Below are 20,694 nucleotides of genomic sequence, written 5' to 3'. Positions count from 1 at the left end.
CCAACTGATTTACTCTATTAGAAACTTCCACTGGGGAAGGGGAAGCCCTTGGTCCTGCCAAGGACCAAGTGAACATGAACCCCCAGTGAACGTGATTGTTGTGGGGAGGGCAGTAATGGGGGGAGGATGGAGAGGGGAACACCCATAGAGAAGGGGAGGGGAAGGAGTTAGGGGAATGTTGGCCCGGAAACCAGGAAGGGGAATAACAATTGAAATGTAAATAAGAAATATTCAAGTTAATAAAGATGGAAAAAAATGAAAAAAAGAAACTTCCACTGGAATTCAACTGTATCCCTCAAATACAAATATTTCTGTGAGTAGTTTAAAAAAATGTGTGGTAGCATATCTCAACTATACCTAAACTGCAAATTGATACTAGTTTTAAATGAGAAAAACAGTGTTTATCGTGTCTAAAGTAGCTTAAAGAAACGTATATGTGATTTACCAAGTGATAACAGCTTTAGGAACATTTTAATTATATGCATTGTCAATCAATTTGTTGCTCTGATGTAACAAATTGTAATCACTATTACATGCAACTAGTAATAAGAGTATCCTCCCCCACTAAATACTATTAGAAGCTACCAGAAAGATAGCCACAGTGATTTCAGATAGGTCTTTTCTTTGATACAAAGGAAAGTGAAATGGTGCACAAGCTGGCTTGCTTACTGCTAAGTGTCCTTGCCTCTTCCTGTTTTCTTGCAAAAGTGATCGATTGACACATCTGACGAAGGGGGAAAGAGCTTTCATCTAAGGGAAATAGAGTAGCACAGGGATATTCCTGCTGATATACATGAAATCTGAATTTTTCTCTCTCTTTGTGCACCGAGGTGTCTTTTTTGTTCTGAGAGATCTGTATTGTAAAACCTAAGATTACTATTAAAGAAGGCAGGAGGCAATTTAAGAAGTGCCCTATCTCCCTGTGACAAACGCTTTGCAGCTAAGCAAAAAATTTATGTTGATAAATTGCAACTGTCAGAGCGTCCACTGCACTTCCTGGGATATGTCACTAACTTCGAGTTTCTCACTTATGCGTGTTCATGTGTGAACTTCTATTTGAAGAAAGAACGCACCAAGTATTTGGAGATGTTCCCTAAATTGCCACAGCTTAGCCTGGGTAACATTAAACAACGTCAAGGATGATAGGAAGATTGTAGCTCCTAGTACACATCCTTAACTCCCCCAAAGCCTATTGCAGCTTTTCTTTTCCTTTACCTTTTATAGGCAGGTTCTCACTGTGCAGCCCACGCTGTACTCAAACGTAGCATCTTCCTGCCTCATCCTCCCTATTATTAGTATTACAGCTGTGTGTTTTCATACCAAATCATCTGTATCAATCATAGGTGGGACAGCATGCTAGAGAAATACGCCATAATTTGACTGAACTAAGTTTTAAAAAATGCAACAAAAAAATGAAAAACAGGGGTTTCAAAGCATAAAGATGTACACATTAGCAAAAGTATGGGAAAGTGTAAAAACAAGGTCATAACACTCAGAACTACAACATACAGAACACTACAGTGGAATAGACACACATCACAAAGCCTGAGTCATACATCGACAGTACCATGGCTAGACAACAAAAAGTGATAGGTAAAACTATGTTCACAGCTTACAAACATTGATTCTAACCCCTAAGTTCTGCTTTATCCATCAGCTGTTGCCACAAGGAATTTTGCTTCAAAACTTGGTGATTTCCCCAAAGACAAAAGCACTCTGACAGATATGCTAAGGGGAAAAAGACAGAGCACTCACTCAGAGCATACTGCTTCATGAGCATACTCTTTCACAAGGAAACTGGTAAAACTGGAAGAAAACAACAGAGGATTGGAAAATAATCTGTAAAAGTAAAATGTCTGTAGTAAGTCTTACCTGTAGTTACTTGAAATAATGGCAGAGTGGCTGAATAGATTCAAAAACAAAAATGCAGCATTTCCTACCTCTAAAGCCATAAAGATGGGGATACGGTGATGGCACCTGTACTGTCACACATTCTCTAAGTACAGTGGAGAGGACAACAGTCAAATGGAGACAGTGAATTTGAACGCTAGACTCAAGAACAAGAGACATGTGTGGACCATACATCCAATAATGTAGAGCACATGTTGCTCTGAAACACATAAAGAACAGACTATAATACATATCTCATTAGACCCTCAAACCTTACACAGGGGTTCAAGGTCAGTAAACTTAAGGTCAGTAGAAGAAAGGAAGTATGGCTGACTACAACATCTAGGTGGATGTAGTGGTTTGGGTGAAAAATGCCCCCTTTAGGCCCATGACCTTCAGCACTTGGTTCCCAGTTGGTGGTGCTGTTTGAGAAGGTTAATGAACTTTTAGCATGGGACCTTTGTTGGAGGAAGTACATCATTAAGGGTTGACTTTGAGAGTTAATAGTCTCATCCCACCTCCAAAGCTCTTCTTCCTATGTGTGGTCCAGATGTGATAACTCAACCTTCTGCTCTGGTCATCATCTCCTGTCATCAACTCCCTTTGTAACTTCAAGCCAAAATAAACTCTTCCTGCACCCTGCTTTTGGTCATGGTATTTTAACCCAACTGCAGAATAGTAACTTAGACTATGAAAGGGACAAAGTTGAGGTCCTAGAATGTGCAGTGATGATTAGCCCTGCTGGGGAAGAGGAGTGAACAGACAAAGGGGAAATACTGATCAAAGGGCACGAAGCTGTGTTTGGACTGTGTAGGAGGGCACCTTCTTACTTTCTCACAGAACAGTGCTATAACAATTAATCATGTTGTACATCTCAAAATTGCTCAGTGCTCTTAAATATTTTCACAAGAAAGTATGTGAGTTGTTAGCTTGGATTATTCTACAATGTAAATATGTATCTAGGTATCACATTGCATGTATCTCATAAATATCAAAGGTGCTAAATTGGTGGTATAAAACAGCCCCTGTAGAGTTGCAGCTGAGGGAAGATTTGGCTGATCTAAAACTGGATCTGTTTGCACAGCACCTGGTATGTGGCTGCTTTGCCAATTAACACACTGTGTTAGACATCCACCTTGGCCATACTCCTGGTGTCTCTCTTGGACTGGAGATAGCATATTCTTCTCACAGCAGTGTAGTCCTAGAAGGGAAGAAAATGAGAGCTACAGCTACGCTGTGGCTTAGAAAATGCTGTTTGCTTGGTCTGTGTATGCTTTATTTTGCAACAGTTCGTTACTTGGTAGTGACAGTCATTGTTCTAAGATCCTTTCAGGAGTATTAATAGAAATACAAACCCTGCACAGTAGTAATTCCTGAGTCCCATGTGTTTCCTAGATAGTCTTTGACACAGTTCCAAGACCATAAGTATTAAAGGTAGCCCACTCCCTTCTGAGTTGCCCATAAATAAAGATCTCTATTGCATTGTGGGAAATGCATAGACTATTCACATGGCCTTTGTTTTCTTCTCTGTCATGGCTCTAAAGCCTTATAATGACAGAGGAAGTGATGAAATCTCTGTCAAATAGAAATTGGAGAAGTAACAGTATTGGGGTCATGTCAGACATCTTACCAGTGACATGCACTCTAAGAAATGTTACTCGCTGAGATTTTTTTCTCTTGGCACCACCAAAAAGTAATTAAGGATGGACCTCCAACATTGATGTCTTAACACTAACACTGGTAACTTGGTTTTAGTGTGTAAGGTATCTTTTTGTAGAATTATGTCATGTCAGGACATTGCTAGAGTGCCCATGTAGATTACAACTCTATTTTTTCCCTCTAGGTTAGTTGTCCTAGAGAGACAGCAGTTGAATTTGCTGCTGTCCTGAGTGTCGGACTATGACAGGCTAATAAAATAATATTTATCTAATCAAGATGTCTAGAGTCATCTAGGCAGATAGAAAAGGCATATATTTAAAAATATATAGCAGTGTAAATAATTCAGAAATAGCATGTTTGAAATATGCTTATACAATGGCTGTATTTGAGCATTACTTTTTTCTTTTAAGCTGCCTAGGGGTAGAAAGGGAACAGCTTGCAATTTTTCTCTCTCCATCCTACAATCATGAAGGACAAGGATATTAGATATGAAATTAATAAAGTAAAAAGATCACAATTCCTACATACTTCACTAATCCAAAGACAGTTGTTGACTGTTAATGTTTATTTTATCTTTGTGTTTGGTTGGTTGGTTGGTAGGTAGGAAGATAGGCAGGCAGGCAGGCAGACAGACAGATTGAATGAATGAATGAATTGGTTTTGAAATTGGAAAAGGCGCACCTATATTCAGTAGCATCTACTTGAAGATTATGTGAGGTTTGGGGCTTTTCTGTTGCATTACTTTATGTGGTGTTTTTAGTTGAGGACTGCATTTATGTACCTGCAGTAGACCAAGTGCTACATTAGGATGCCGAGGGGTCAGGACTTCGGAGACTTAACAACCTATGGACAGTGCTGTGGCCTATGTCAAACTCAGCTGCTCATGTGCTGCTGCTGTCACTAATTAAGCTGTTCTTAATTAGTGTGAGATTCTCACTCATACATCTGGCTTTAATTTTGAGTTAAACCTCCTCATATTGCTTTTATCTTACATACTTGTATTTGTACTAATGTGCATATATATGCATGCACGCATGTATGTATGTATACATACAGCTCTAATAAAGTCTAACTCACATACCATAAAACTCATCTTGTATGATTGTTTAGAGTCTTGCTTTCTTTTCTTTCTTTTTGCTCTGGTAATATTTTTTGTGTACAGATAACATGGACAAACTAGAGTGAGGTTGCCCAAGGACAAAATTTCACATCATTCGAGGCTATCTCAAAGATCTGCTGATGGACACCCACTGAGAAGATATCCAACACCTCCCAGTTCATCGGCAGTATGATACACAGGTCACCAAGTTGACACAGAGTGAAGCTCTCCTCTTTGAAAAGGAAGCCTTCACTCCTGAGGATGGTTACTTGAACATTCTTTTCAATAAGCTAGTCCGGCAAGGGACTACAGTGGCACCTGTGCCTAGAGCTGTTTCCTTGCTTTGTAGCATGCAATACACTACTTTCCCCTTTGGAAACTGGAATTCAAGCAGGGCTCAGGTCACAGATATCAAAGCCTCTTCTCTGGGCAGAAATAACTCTGCCTTCTGGGCTGCAAACAGAACTGGCAAGTCCTTGTGATTATTGAATTTAGTACTTCTTGTTGATGTGAACATCTCAAACTTCAGCTTGTCCATTTTCCTGTCTTTTAAAGTGTCCACTCTTCCATTTCTATTTGTTGTTCCTCTGCATTGTAGAATTATGAACATGTTTCCTGTCCATTTATGTATAGGACCTCAACCATAAGGAATGGCCCAGTAAGCTTTCATGTAAACTTCAGCCCTTCCTCCTGACCTCTTTCAGTACGGCATCCAAGTGTGCTGCTTCCACATGTGCCGGTGCTTCTGTGCCTTCCTCAGGCTGCCATCTTTAATCCAGCTCCTCGTGTGTGTGTGTGGTGACCTCCAACATAACATTGTTTCCATTGCTACTTCATAATAGTTGCCAATGATATGAATCATAATGTAAATATCTGCTACACAGATGGTCTTAGGTGACCCCTGTGAAAGGGCTATTCCACCCACAAAGGAGTCACAAACCACACATTGAGAACCACTGGTCTATGCAAACTACTTTGAGTATCTTCTCTCTCAAAATCTAAATTTAAATCCTCATTACCTAAGTTACAAGTTTCCTGCCAGATATTTTTGGAGGCCATTACTTGTTTGCTTCCTGTGCAGGACTGCTGTAGAAACCCTTCCTTAAGGCAGTTTGGACCTTTGATTAAGAAAAGTCTTGTAATTACTAAGCAAGTTTTGATAGTATGTTTTGACAGAATGGTTCTGAGGCCACTTCCTATGGACCTAACAATATTTAAGTGGAGTGGCAAAGAGAACCCCATGCTCCTGCCATTGTAGATGTTTCTTAGGTGCTCTCATAGAGCTAGGATGAACTGCCAATCTTACTCTGGCTCTCTCGCTTGGCTCAGTCAGAATTTGGGATCTATCTCTCTCTCTCTCTCTCTCTCTCTCTCTCTCTCTCTCTCTCTCTCTCTCTCTCTCTCTCTCCCATTTGTGCTAACACCTACTGTTTTTCCAGCTGTCTCTGTCCTTTGTCTGACATAAATCACCTCCATGAGAAGAAAACAGTGCAGTAAATCGGAGTTTTTATTTTCCCTTTGTTTTGTTCAATTCTAATTATACTTTACTTTCCCAAAGCAGCAGATTTCAAAGTTAAATGCCAGGAATTTCAATGTTTATATACATAAATAATAGGAAACAGAAGATTCAACAGATCTGCCCCTCAGTTCAGACCACAAACTAATATTGTCCAACTGTGATAAAGGATTTAAATGATAGAGATTACCAGATAATACTGTAAGACTTTCTTTTTAAAAATAGATGAGGGGCTGTAGTGGAAAAGATAGAGACTGGCCCTTCTAATTCATCACTGAATCCAGTGTAACCAGGTAAAATCCTCTGGAGGCCTCAAAGGTTGAAGCATTTTTAACCACATCTCGCAGCATAAGTAATAATCTGAGATTTTTATTATCTTATTCATTAGGTTTATTCCATGTATCAGGCACTGCTTTAAGAAGCCCAGCTCCGAAAAAAAGAAAAGAAAAAAAAAGAAGCAGAAAATAGTGATACCCAGCATAGAACAGGCAGTTCTTCATGTTTCTGGCTTCATGCTAAGGGTGGACAGGGTATTTTGTTATAGGATGCTGATGCTGTCTCAGAGGGAGAAAGAACAGCTGTGTGTTTTGCAGGGCATAACTGATGCTCTGTGAATCTAGGTTTGCAAAGCAGGAATGATTTCCCCAGCTTGCAGTGAGGGTATTTAGTACAGCTACAGTGCGTACTTAGCTCGGTCATCTCCTAGACTAAGAAGCCCACAAGTATCAGATTCCCACTACATGCTAGTCACTCATTTGGACACTTAGAATAAACATTATATTGGGGGAAACCAAAACCCTTGGTGACCTTAGTCCAGTTTACTTGAGTAATAAGGTGAAGTTGCATTCCAGCAGACTGGGGTGGGCAGAGAAGAGTAGAGAAGTGCTTGGGTGCTGACATGAGTTAGGGACTCATAGCAGAGGCTTTGGCAGAGGGCACTGAGTAAAAGCAGTTAGGGTGTGAGAGCTCCGAACACCTCTGACTACTCACAGAAAGGTGAGAGATGAGCAGACATGAAGATACAGCAACAAGTGGCCAATACTCATAGTCACAGGAAGCCTGGGAACAGGCATGCGGAACACTGGAGACAAGAGGTGTCTGCTTTGACGTTGTAGTAAAGCATACACCAGGCGTGCAGAAGCACAGGGGCATATTGTAGGTTTTGAAATAGGTACAACCAGGAGCTTAAAAATACACAATCATAGTATTTGAAGTTTAGTGCTTTCTCTTTTTCTCATTTACTACTCTTGTGGAGATACATAAAAATCACTAAAAACAACCCCCAACATGTCAGAGGTCATATAGAGTCACTATGGCAGACTTGAGGGAGAAAGAGGGATGGCATAGCTTTCTAATAGAAAGCTGCAGGCAGGAAAAGACTGAGCACGTTATTCAAGCAGAGTGCAGGCCTTGGTGGGTCCCAGGAGCACAGTGCATTTCTATTGTTCATCCTAAAATAGGAAACTAAAGCCAAAAAGAGAGACTATTCATTAATCAAGGCCTAGCCATTTGAGGCTGGTGAGATATTATTGTTTTGCTTCCTGGATTATTAATAGAAATAGTGGTTTAACTTGGAACATGTTTGACTGACAGCAGACTAGTTTCCTAGGTTTGTTCTTGTACCCTGTAGGTTCTTACAGTCGAGAGGTCACAGGCTTTCTCTCATATGATGTGGGCTTCCTCTGTGTAAAGCTCACTGCTCACCACCTTGTTCTGATTGAAATGTGAAGCAAGTCTACATTCAGAGTCCAGTGCAGTCGAAAGGATGTAGAACCTGGGGTACAGAAGGGACTCAGCAGTCACCAATAATGCCTTAAAGATAGGGAATTTCTAGAAATAATGTAAGAAATTAAAATTAATTTGAGCATGTCTAAATGTTCATAGAAGGGAGTGAGAGATAAGTAGCTCTGAAAATATAGTAAAGAGGCACCAAAAATCAAAGTCACAAGAAGGCTGGGACAACAGGTATCCAAAGCACTGGATGTATAATATGTAATGCATACATCACAACAATGGGCAGTCTAGTTCAGGTAGTATATTTGTGAGGCCATGGATTCCTACGCAGAGTTCTGAAGAAGACAGTGTCTACATTGTTATCCTGACCCTTACTTAGAAGAGACAAACTCCAGCTGTGGATGTGGACCTTCAAGCCAATCTCTCTTTCAGACCTGAAGCTAAAGGAGAGAAACTTGAAAACTCACCCTGTATAGTCTTTATATCCAGATGCACTATGAAGTCAGTGGTCTGCCGAGTCAGTAGATTCTAAAGGTTTTTATCTAAGCTTTCACAGCTACTCAAGACTAGATCGTTTTTCAAGTTCCTTTTTAAATTGTCACTGATTAGCTTCATTTGACAACTCTGCACATGTATGCAGTGGACCCAGTGTTCTCTAGTTTGCACTGATCTCGTAGTCACTATGTCAGTCATGCTGTGAATTTCTTTCTCAGATATGGAATTGCAGAGTTCAGATATGGCATATTAAACTGATTATTAAAGTGAATTATACTACAGAACTGTCGAACCTACCTTTTATCCAAACTAGTTATTTAGGCTTCATAGAGTTTAAGAATTTCACCTTATAAATGTATACTCTAGACCATGATAAACGTTATGATTAATGGTTTGTCAGAGGGTGTGTATTTGGAGAATTGTTACTGTTTCAGAAATTCCCTTGCTCCGAGCAGATAAGAGAAACAAGGGTGTATTAACATTGATTGATCACATGGCAAACCGTCACTCTGTGTCTCCTCACATAATACATTTCTCTTTTCATCACAGTCTGATGAGAAACTTTAATGGCGTGTTTCCACCAGTGGTAAATCCACTGAACCATGGAGAAAATGCTTTTTGCATCTAGTGAGAGAAGGCACCTTTTGTCACCTGGGAGAGTTGTGACTTCCCCATTAATGTTATGTTAAATTGCTAGCCTGCAGTGTGACAGGAGAGTAAGAACTAAGGAAAACTCACGTGGAGATTAACATACAAAAGAAGCCAGCTGCTGGGGAAAGACCTGAAGCTTTATAGAGCAAATGTAGCATGCACAAACCAGCATGCAGAGAAAGCCTGGGCTTCTTATTTCCTTCCTTCCTCCCTTCCTTCCTTCCTTTCTTCCCTCCTTCCTTCCTTCCTTCTTTCACTCACTCATTTGTTAATTTATTTTACATCCCACATACAGCCTTGCTCCTTCCTCTCATCTCAGTTCCACCCTCACAATCCCCCTCCCCCAGTACCTCCTTCCCTTCTCACCAGAGAAAGGGAAGCCCCCATGGGTAGATACAAACCTGCCCTGGGACACCAAGTTGCCCCCATGAGTTCCAGTCATGGGCATCAAGCTGCAGCAGGACTGAGTGTATCCTCTCCCGCTGAGGAGAGGCAGTCCAGCTACAGGAAAGGGATCCAGAGTCAGGCAATGGAGTCAGAGACAGCCCCTACTCTACTTGTTGGGGGATCCACATGAAGACCAAGCTATATATCTGTTACAAATCTGTAGGGGGCCTAAGCCCAGTTCATGCACACTCTTCAACTGGTGGTTCAGTCTCTATGAGCCCCCATGGGCCCAGGTTAGTTAACACTGTAGGTCTTCCTGTGGTGTCCTTGACTCTTCCCAGCTCCCTCAATCCCCACCCCACCTAATGTTGACTGTGAGTCTCTACATCTGTTCCCATCTGCTGTTGTAAAACCTCTCAGAAGACGGTTATGCTAGACCCCTCTCTGTAAGCATATATAGCAGCCATGTTTTCCTATCTGCTATACCCTAACATGTCATGTAAGATAACCTGGGTGCAACATTAAATGAACTCTGGAAAGAAGCCCAGGACTTTTCAGCTTCGATCAGAAGCATCTGTTTAAGGAAATGCTGAGCTGTGAGAGAGGGATCTGTGATATCAATTGAAAACCCTTTTTCTGAGAACTTGGGGCAAGTAAGTAATACCAAAGGAGAGTGACTTGACCTGAGTTCTGGCTCTCTGGCTCAGTCTTCCCAGATGCTCCAGAAGTAGAGTAGAAAGTTCAAGTCCAACTTATTATAGGCACTAATCAATCTTGGTCTTTATCCAGGTGTTCGGTTGTGCATTCAATTAATATGCCAAGTGTAGTTGGTACTAAGCCCAAAGTCGACTACACAGGTGAGCCAGGATTGCCAGCTCTCTCCTCTCAGGGGGCTGAGCAGACTAGAGAAGTGTTATCTTCAGTATTGATACTTTGTGCTAATGTGAACCAGGCGGCGGAGACTTCTGAGAGTTCCCTGATGACATGGACTTTCTAGAACTGTCAGATTGTACTTATAAACAACAGCTCCCGTGTGAATACAAAGCAGCTGTTGCTGCGAGCACGGCTCCCACCGTAAGGAGAGTAAGACTTTACTCGAGCCATGTTCAGTGACTAGGACTTACGACACAGATCTGCGTTACTGCAAATTCCACGTGACCATTTGGCAGCAGGTTCTTGACATTTATGTTTTTACTAAGAAAAATCATAAATTAAGGGAAGTTTAAAATACACTCAGCAGTACGTTGGCGAGGCAGTTACAAAATGGAGGCAGCTTTCCTATAGGCTGACGATGCTCACTGATGACGTTCTTAGCTTTTGGGTTGGTGAAAACTAGAAATTCCAAAAGTTTTTTATCTTTGTTACAGAATTTTAGTTCATAGACAATGGCAAGAAATGACTATTTAGGGGCCAAGGCTAACATGAAATGAGGAAATCAGCCTCTAGGCCTGCACCATTCCAACTCTCCATGTCACTGTACATTTAAGCAGTCAGTCTGTTCTTTTGTAATGACTATAACAAAACCCAGCACAGTATTGGGAAACACTGCACAATAAACTTTGCACTTAAAGAGGATGAGCACACTTGTAATTTAAAATCCTTTGCAAGTATGCATACAACTCTCCATTCTGTCCTTAGGGGTTACTCTCATATATAATAAACCATATGAATATCTTTGTGGACAGTGGCAATATTGTCACAAAATATTAAAGTGTAAAATAAGTAGAAGGAATAGAAATGACCTCCTAAGTGAATTGAATGCACCCAATGAGAACATTCTTCACTCTTGTTAAGGAGAGGCAGTGTGGCAAGGTGTAGCATTTCCTTTCTCTTCCTAGTTGCCATTTCTCAACCCTGAAATTAAACATTTTACAACCCATAGTTATTGTAAAATAACTATGCTGGAAGAAACCAGACAGAAGTTAATTAGTTACCTTCATATTTTCCTGCTAGTCCCAATGGTCTCTTACCTGGGAAGTGAATATATTCCTCTGTTCACTGGATTTGTAGTAAAAATAACAGAAAATAGATTCTTCTCATTCTCATCTTAGAAGCCAGCTACATGTTTCACTTACCACAGCAAGTCTAGAAGTTTTCACAAACACCTTGTCTGGTAGTTGGACTAAGTGCAGCCAACCACACTGTTAAAAAACACAGCATCCTTGTCTGTGAAATGTAGCGACATGCTGATCTAGTGCACTACATTTCTGCATGGGGGGGGGGGCATGAAGCTGTATGGTCAAGCCTCATAAGTACCTTATAAGGTCCAATATGTTTAATACCTAACACTTAAAAAGGAAATCATTTTTCACCTTGACTTTACAGTTTTTTGAGACATAAAAAATCACATATGTTAGTCTAGCAATAGTGGTGTTTGTCTTTAATCCTAGCACTTGGGAGGCAGAGGTAGGCAGATCTCTATGAGTTTGAGGCCAGCCTGGTCTGAAGAGCAAGTTCAAGGACAGCCAGCACTACACAGAGAAAATCTGTCTCAAAACCCTCCCCAATATATAGGTGTATGTGTGTATACATATATGTGTACACACACACACACACACACACACACACACACACACACACATTGCTAACATAAGCTACATTAACTGCTCCTAAAACCTACCACCACAGTTACATACTACAAAATCCATACAGAGCTAAGTACTATCCAAAAAAGACGTCTGAATTTCTGGCAGAATTTTTAAAGCAGCTATTACTCTTTGATTCAGAAGTTTAAAATATTCAGAAGATAATGATCCATCAAAAATGACAATTGTAGTAAATAAACTATTGACTCTGTTGATAGGTATTTAATACTGAAAAAAATAAGTAAGTAAAATATTGAACAAGATAAGACTCACAACTCCCTCTGGCCATGTGCCAGCATGAGAAGGGACTGCAGACAGAAGGCATAGCAGGACACAGCGGAAGCTCAGCTGTGATGGACACCTGAATCCAGGGCTTGCATCTGTAGATCCTACTCTGGTCCTAGCTGTTTTTACATAGGCTCTTAGATGAAAAGGAACACCTCAGTCTTGGGGACAGTTTTCCCCTTGACAGAGTCATGCGGCACAGGTCATGCAATACTTAGAACCCCTGAGCCCCAGCTGTGATGGGTGATCACCGTGCCAGCTTGGATGAAAAGATAGTATAATTCAGCTTTTATGGGATGTTTTCAGAATTTAAATTGTCTTTCTTCGTTTCTTTTTCCAAATTCTGATTTATTTTGTTGTGATTAGTGAGAAATTTCTTGGAAACCTTATTTGTTTAGTTTTGATGATTTTTTTACACCTTTTCTGATAACAACATAGAGGACTAAGTCTACTTCATTCACCAATGCATAACACTGAGAATAAGACAGACACTCCTACAGTGTTTTACAGCAGAACTGTTACTTTCAAGAATAAAAATATTCAGTACAAAGTGCTGGACCGTGAAGGGTCTTGTGCCTGAATCCCACCATCTCTACCTTATTAAAAAGTTCACATGGGACACCCATGAGTCAGCTTTTCTCCAGGCCTCAAACTTATAGTGTTAAAGTCAATCTACAAGCAAAAAAAAAAAGAAGAAATGAAAAGAACACAATTATATTTTTCAACTAATTCAAATACTAATAAATAGTATAGGTGATTCAATTTTGGTGAGGTAATCCCCCAGGCCCTCCAAGTGTGTTGAGGACACAGACTGTGGCTTGGTAAAGAGCACATGACACCAAAGTCTGGAGACTTGAGTTGCAGTGATGTGTCCAAGGTCAGTGAGGTATCTGGAGTCCTTTCTCCACCTTGAAATAAAGTTCATGAATTTAGACAAATGACTCTTGAACTTCATTCCTTGAAGCTCTAGATATTCCTAAGATCCAAGTGGAGGTAAGGAGAGACTTGAGTCTAGTCCCTGTGATAGGTGTAGTTAGAGGTAGGTTTGTTTTTGTATGTGATAGTCCATGAAGCTAAGCGTGTGAGACAGCATTTTCTTAGGTGACCGCAAAGGGTGGCAACAATGGCTATGGAGTAGACTGTCCCTCTCCTTTTAAAACATAACATTGTTTCTTCATTTACTTATTGTCACTTCTCAAGCCAGGGTAGAGCACTGGCTTTCCCAACTTCCATATTTTCATGTTCCCCACAGAAAAACTTAATCCAGTTGCTGCCACCACATAATATAGTATGTTTGCCCACAAGGACTCAATGACAGAGGTGCTCTCGGCACCTGAGATCAAACCTTCTGGTTATGGGGGCCGGGCATCACCACGAGGCATAAATAGGCTGCTGGAGGGCCAGGCAAATAGATGGACCCAAGCAAAATCTTTGTCAGATAAGTTTGATTTGTGTTAGTTGTTCACAAGAATGCCTCAAGTTTTCCCCTCCCTTCTTCCATTGCTCTGATCTGACGAGATAGTTTAACATCCTGCACAAATAGTCCTTTGAAACTCCCCCTTCACCCAAATACTGATGCCGGTTGTTTTGGTTTGCCTGTGTGCGGTTAGTTGTCTTGATTATTCAATTCTAAAGAGCAGGGCTTGGACCGCCTTCACTTCGTGGGGTTCACATCAGCTGCAGGCTTGACATTCCGCATGAATCCTGCGCTCCCGCACATCTTCCCATCTTTCTTCACTTTTCTGTGCCATTTGGGTTCTTTAAGATACTCATAATAATCTCAGTTGACATTTGAACGATGGAAGCAAATGTGACTTCAAAGCCTCCTTGGTGTGGATGAAATGATGCTATATTACAGACTTTCAGCGCTTTGCCAGAGAAGTCAGAGCTGTGTGCAAGCATTAACTCATTCATCTTCACCTTACAGTGTGAGAAATGACAGTGACAGACATTATTGGCATCTTCTAAATGGATGCTGAGGTCGCCTGAGGATTTTTCCCATAAAACTCATGGGATATTAGAGCAGTAGAATGGAAGGTTGAGCTCTCTGCTCTCCAGGGTGGCACCAAGGCCCAGCCACACTGAGTGAGTGTGCTGTTCTCCATCCAGGAACCCTGGGATAGAAACTGGACCTGGCCCAGGACATCGCCTTTGCGGTATGCTGTCGTGCTTCTCATATTTGTGTGGACAGTCTCCGGGGGCCAGTGACCTCAGGAGGCCGTGCTGAGTCCCAGGTGCTGAGGAGAGGAGAGCAGCCCCTCAGAGTCAGTCAGTGCTATCTATGCACACACACAAGCCTCAGACTAGCTTTTCACAATGAAGATTTTCGGGCAGTTTTAGACAGTTTAACCCAAATAATTAATGCAAACTGGTCACACTTTATGGATATGGACTTTCCTTTTTATCTTATAAACCCAGTGGTCTTTTCTTTATTTCGAAAAGGAGCTCCAATTATCCCTTTAACTACTGGAGAGTCTGCCCTGAATAGAACACACTATTGATGTAACATATTGGGGAATGTGTTTTAACAAAGAAATATGGTTTTTTTTTTGCTTATTTTAGGCAGAAGCTAGCATTGGAAAGTATTTTTTTTAAGAGAGATTCAAACTGGTATAATTAGTTGTGATACCAACGAGTAGCAGAACTTCTCTGGTCTATAATTGTGTTTCGGGGTAGCAGACTGAATAGAAATAAAAGTTAAAATGAATGAATGAATGCGCATCTGAAGCCCCAGGTATCTGCCAGGCCTCATGCAAGGGTGCGTGGATGTGTGACTGCTGAGTGCAGAGATGAATGGAGGAGACTGAGAGGTGAGGGGAGTGTCTTCCTTGCTTTCATGCATGAAAATTGCTTGTTAGGCTGCAAAGGGGCTGAGTGCTGGCCTCAGGAAGCATCCAGTGGTCAGAGTTTGGGAAAATAAAGTTCGGAGGGAATGCCCAATGTGACTATTATCAGAGGCAAATATAAGAGCAAGTTTCACTTCCTGTTGTCACAGCATAGCGTGTTCTACTGGATAATGTGGGTTAATTTCCAAACCCTTTTACATCAAAGCCTAAGCAAAGGCCATGCTTGAACAGCTTCAGTGTGCCAACAACAGGGTTCATTCATTGCCTCATCCCAGTGTGCTCACTCCTCCGGAGCTTCTCTCAGAAGCTGGATATTAGCTGGATCTGTCTGGATCTGACATTTTTTTTTTCAATTCAGAATGGTCTGACTGTAAATCAGACAGAATTTCCTAGCCATGGCATTGACTGAGCTTACGCAGAAACAGGTGAAGAGAGCACAGTGCCTCCTTGGAACCCCATGCCTTCTCTCCAGTCTTCTTCTGAAGACCAGCACATCTTCCCACATTACCCACTGCCCCAAAGTATACATTGATAGGGCAGAGGTACTCAGACCGTATGCATACACGTGTCCATTCGCATGTTTTCAAGTGTTTTAAACGTCATGTGTTGTCTTTAATTAACACACCTGTTTTCTTTGCTGAACCAGAGACATCTGTCCACTAATTTAGGGAGTAATGACACTATTTTGAGGTGTCCTGGCAACTAATTTCCTCACCACCCACAATCAATACTTACTTGTTTCCGTATCCATTTTTAGATTCAGGTGAAGCAGTTTGAAGAAAAAGTACTATTTACATGGTTCTGCATCCCTCCTTAGCATCAGTTCAGGAGGCGTGGAACCACTGTTTGTCCTTTTATTACTGATGCTGCTTGATCATTGATCATCTGGCTAAGATCTGAAGGTCCCAAGATCTGGCTCTTCGCTTTGTTCTTCTTAAATTGAAGACAACATAGGAGTGGCACGTTGATACTGTGTGATCATCCGCTTCCCCGCATCATTTCATCTGGTGACTTAGCACTAATGGTTTTTGCCTGACCCAGTTATCACACTGGCTGCTGCAAAACAGTGACTTTCTGTCACTCCTTCCTCAGAGTTGACATTCTTCTGCAAAGACATTTTCTTCTCTCCTGTCTTTGTGGCTTCTTTATTGAATGTACTGTTTTGCATTTCCCTCAGCATTCTTTTCTACCTCAAATCGCCCCTAGCTACTCTGCCCTTGTGACATGTCTAAACAGGTTTTTGGATAATTTTCTTAACTTTGGAACAGGATGCTTTAGGCTCATTAGGTACTTTCTATGCTCTGAACCAGGATTCTAAATAGTCAGCGTCTAATGCCAAGTGTGTTTGAGGGAGGATCCACGTCCTTTTTAACCAGACAAAGAACTGTTAATGCAGTCACTGTAGGGTGGAAAATGGAAGAGTGATACAGGCTAAGGCAGGGTCTGTGAACTCAGACTGTGTGCATCCAATTTGCAGAGTTCCTGGAGGGGACCCAAAATTTTCCATAAAAATGGGAGATATATGACTTACCCAAGGAACTGACAGCTCCAGAGAATGGCTAGCAGATAGGTAAGAAGTAGCCAGGTGATAGGGAGTCCTAACTGCCATGCCAAGATGTGTGGCGTGGTCAAGGGAGATATTTGCTTTGTTTTCATTGGACAGTTATCTCATTGCGTTTGGAGTCCAGCATCAGGTATTCTTTCCCATAGGGATGGCATGATCAGACATGAGGAAGAGGAGAAAGACAGGTGGTGCCTTGAAAGGAAGACCTGAGCATTACCTGCCACAAGCTCAGGGAGCACCCTGCCTTGTTATTAGCCATATTGGATGCAGGGTGCGTTCTTTTGATACTTTCCAGTTTGGTTTGATTTAAGTTTTACTATTCACTAGTCTTCCTACAGCTTCTTCTAGGTAGTCCTCCACCTAAAAGGCAGCGATTGCAGCCTTTGGGAATGAGCATGTTGAGACTTCAGATATCTACAGACCTATTCATAAGACTTAATCTCCTGAAACAACTTAACTCACACCAACAGTCATGTGCCTTTTATAAACTACCATGTGGAGCTGTGGAATGACATGTGGAATGATAATCAGATTCTGTGTATTCAAACTAAGAGACACAGTTCTCATGGAATGACATATGTCTGTCCTGTCTTGTCACTTTTACTAAAACATGAGACCATTAGGAGCAGAACAGATTTTTAACCCCTGGTGCCTTCTGCATTCAAATCTGATAAATGGCATTATCCCTTCATGTCCATGTTGGCTGATCTCCAGGCTGTTCTGAGTACCATAGTAAAGGTTTTTAAGCCCCTTCTATAAAATCACACAGTATTTGCACACAATCTACACATACCCTCCATATTCCTTACGTAAACTAGGGTATTCACAACAAGGTATAGATTGCATATAGTGTCTTTTATAATGTAAATACAATATAACTTGTTTCTGTAACTATACTGTTGAAGAAATAGTTCTAAGAAAAAGTAGTTTGTATACATCTAAGACAGGCACAGATGTGTTTTCCCAAATGTTCAGCCCATGCTTGCTTGAATCCACAGATTTAGACCTCCCATATTTAAAGAGCCAGTTGTATGTAGAAAACAAAGACATACACATACATGAGCGAGGTAGTGTTCACAGAAGCCAGCTTTCACAAGATATGAGTTTACTTCATTCGACCCAGCTAGCTATATGCTAATAACTTGTATGAAAGTATTTGCTAACTGCTTAAATTATTATATCCCTTGCTTCTCATTGTTAGAGGCAACCCTAACCTATTCTTTCAGCAGAATAACCAGGAAAATAAAATGAGGTGAAAATTTCCTGAGTACTTATTTTATGTTAGAAATATGATCCTGCATTCTCTATGCCACACCTGTGAAGCTAGGATTGTTATTCCCATTCTGCACCTCAGAAAACTGAGCCACAGTAAATACCTCAGCTCAGTGAGGTAGTGAATGGGAGAGCTGGGCTTCAAAGTTGGGTCTACCCTTCTGTACTCCCCATGAAAGGGTCCACACTGCTTTGACAGAGAGAAGCTTTTTCTCTGCAAGCTCGTGGTTCTCACCCTTTCACCTGGAAGAACTTGGGACAGAAGGTGAAAACCAAAAGTCTATGAGAACTTTTCTTGTATTTCTGAGGTCTAGTTCTCTACAATATGAAACCCAAAAGTCAAGCTCGACCTCGGCCAACACCCAACTGTGTCACCTGTGAATTTTCACTAGAATGGGAGCTCAGCTAGTCCGTGTTGTCAGGCCTGCCCAACAAGCTGTCATCAGCACAGATGAGCAGGAGGGCTTGAAGAGAGTGGAGGAGATACAATGTTTACATTTACACAGGGGCCAAGCCCAGGCACTGTGCTTTCGTGTAATCCCATTGTGTGTTTTATTCTTGTCCTTTGTTAGAGTCATCTGAATGACTGGTTGATTACAGCAGCTCTGTATGGCTCCCTGGACTCTGCAGTCCTGAGAGAGGAAGAATATCTGAACTTGATTCCGAACAGTCTAAAGTCTTATGTTCTACACAAGTTCCCTAGTGTAAAAATAGGAAGTGGTTTTCTCCAGCATACATAAGCTCATTCTCCTGCCAGTTTCCTTTTCAAAATGAGCACCCCTAATCTAAAGATCCAAAGTGCTCTGAATATAAACTTTTCTGCATAAAGGACACCACCAGTGGACAGTTCTTTTTTTTTTTTTTTTTTTTTTTTTGGTTCTTTTTTTCGAGGCTGGGGACCCGAACCCAGGGCCTTGCACTTCCTAGGCAAGCGCTCTACCGCTCAGCTAAATCTCCAACCCCCAGTGGACAGTTCTACATCTGCCCTTATGTGAGAGGAAAAAGTTTAAATGCAATCACTACATAAGATATGAAGTTAACATTAGCTTGTATGTACACAGTGTGAAAAACGACTTGAGATCCATCCTCAGGATAACATTATGTATTCACATACTCTGAAATCTGAAACATTTACAATGGCACAGATCAGGAGTTGGCACAGATCAGGGGGGTGCTCTACCTGTTCGTATCTCAGGATTGACCCTCAGACATTTGGGAGTGAAGGGACTCCAGTCATAACCCAAAATGTCTCTCAATTTTTTGTTCTGTGAAGACTTTATTGTGGTATTCAAATAATGATTTTCTTAGAATTAGATAGTACATTTATTGGTTTTTCAAAAGGATTTTATTAGTATGTATTAATAATATATAATGATGAGCTTCACCATAATATAGCTACATGGATATAATTTATTTTACTGTTTTTAATCCCCTTTTAACCATTCCCCTTCCCCTCCCAGCTAGTCCCCTTCTACTTTCCTGTCGTGTGTGTGTGTGTGTGTGTGTGTGTGTGTGTGTGTGTGTGAGAGAGAGAGAGAGAGAGAGAGAGAGAGAGAGAGAGAGAGAGAAAGAGAGATTAGTTTTAATTAGGTTACTGGCATAGGCATGCTGAGAGACAATGGACAGAAGGCTGGACTCCTCACTGCACTGTTAAAGAAACTCTCACCCTCTCCTCTCCCAAGGATAAATCCTCAGGAAGGGATGGGGCCTCATGAGGACCTCCCTGCTCATGATATAATTATTGATGGACCCAAATGCGTACAGTCTTTGCGAGTAGTAAGTTCAAGAGAACAGAGACCACACCATGCCCAGATGACACAATCCCATATCCTCTTCCTCTAGCTCTTACCCTTTTCCCACCCCTTCTTCCAGGAAGTTCCCTGAGGTTGGGGAGGGGTGTGTGTGACACAGGTGTCACATCATGGGCTGGGCATTTAAGCATCCATTCATTTTCAGCACTTTGACCAATTATGAGCCTCTGCGGTAACCACCACCTATTTCAGAAGGAAGCTTCTGTGACCAAAGAAAACAGCAACTATGCTAGTCTGTGGCTCAGACTAAGTATACGAAGGATTTCACATGCACAGATACCCATTTAACAATACAACAGCAGCAGCTTCCACTCAGACCTGTGATGTTTTATGCTTAGATGGACTGTTGTGTTTCAGCTTATTCATTTTAGCTTATACTTTGAGTTCACTCTCTGTAAGCTGGGACAGCATCACACACACTTGGTGCCATTGACGCTGTTGTAGGAGAAGCCAGGATTATAGAGTAAAACCTAGCTTACAGTTAGTTGTCTTTCTCACTAAACTGTTTTCTGAAAATGCCTCATTCCTAAGTGTTCTAATACAGCCAATTCAATCATTTTCCCATTTAAAAATTAATTAAGATATCTCATATCTTAGAAAAATAAATTATACATAATATGGTTTCCTATCTCTGAAAGCCTGGAATTCTTAGCTCTCAGAAAATCAGAGAGGAATTCATGCACAGCTATCACCACAGCAACAATGTATGCTGTTACCCTTTAAGCTCAGTTAAAACTAGGGTTTTCATCTAGTTGGTTTCTAGACTTAAAACACATTTTGTCACTGAGCCATGGTGGTACATGCCTTTCATTCCAGCATTCGGGAGGCAGAGGCAGACAGATATTCGAGTTCAAGGCCAGCCTGGTCTACAGAGTGAGATCCAGAACTGTCTGGACAAAA

General features: G+C 41.3%; 1 protein-coding gene across 4 annotated transcripts in view; it reads left to right on the top strand.

Moving 5' to 3' along the window:
• The window catches only part of Tpk1 (thiamin pyrophosphokinase 1), a 387,559-nt gene that overhangs the window by 362,728 nt on the left and 4,137 nt on the right, over positions 1–20,694 (top strand). The window contains exon 9 of one of the 4 annotated variants that reach the window (XM_039108344.2): positions 1–20,694. This exon is cut by the window's left edge and continues 16,826 nt beyond it. The exons of the other annotated variants lie outside the window; for them this stretch is intronic. The gene's annotated coding sequence lies outside the window, so the exon portion shown is untranslated. 4 annotated transcript variants of the gene reach the window in all.

This window comes from Rattus norvegicus, chromosome 4, assembly GCF_036323735.1.
Source record: "Rattus norvegicus strain BN/NHsdMcwi chromosome 4, GRCr8, whole genome shotgun sequence".
NCBI classification, from domain to species: domain Eukaryota; kingdom Metazoa; phylum Chordata; class Mammalia; order Rodentia; family Muridae; genus Rattus; species Rattus norvegicus.
The sequence above is the reverse complement of the archived record's forward strand: the minus strand, read 5'-3'. Positions and strand labels throughout refer to the sequence as shown.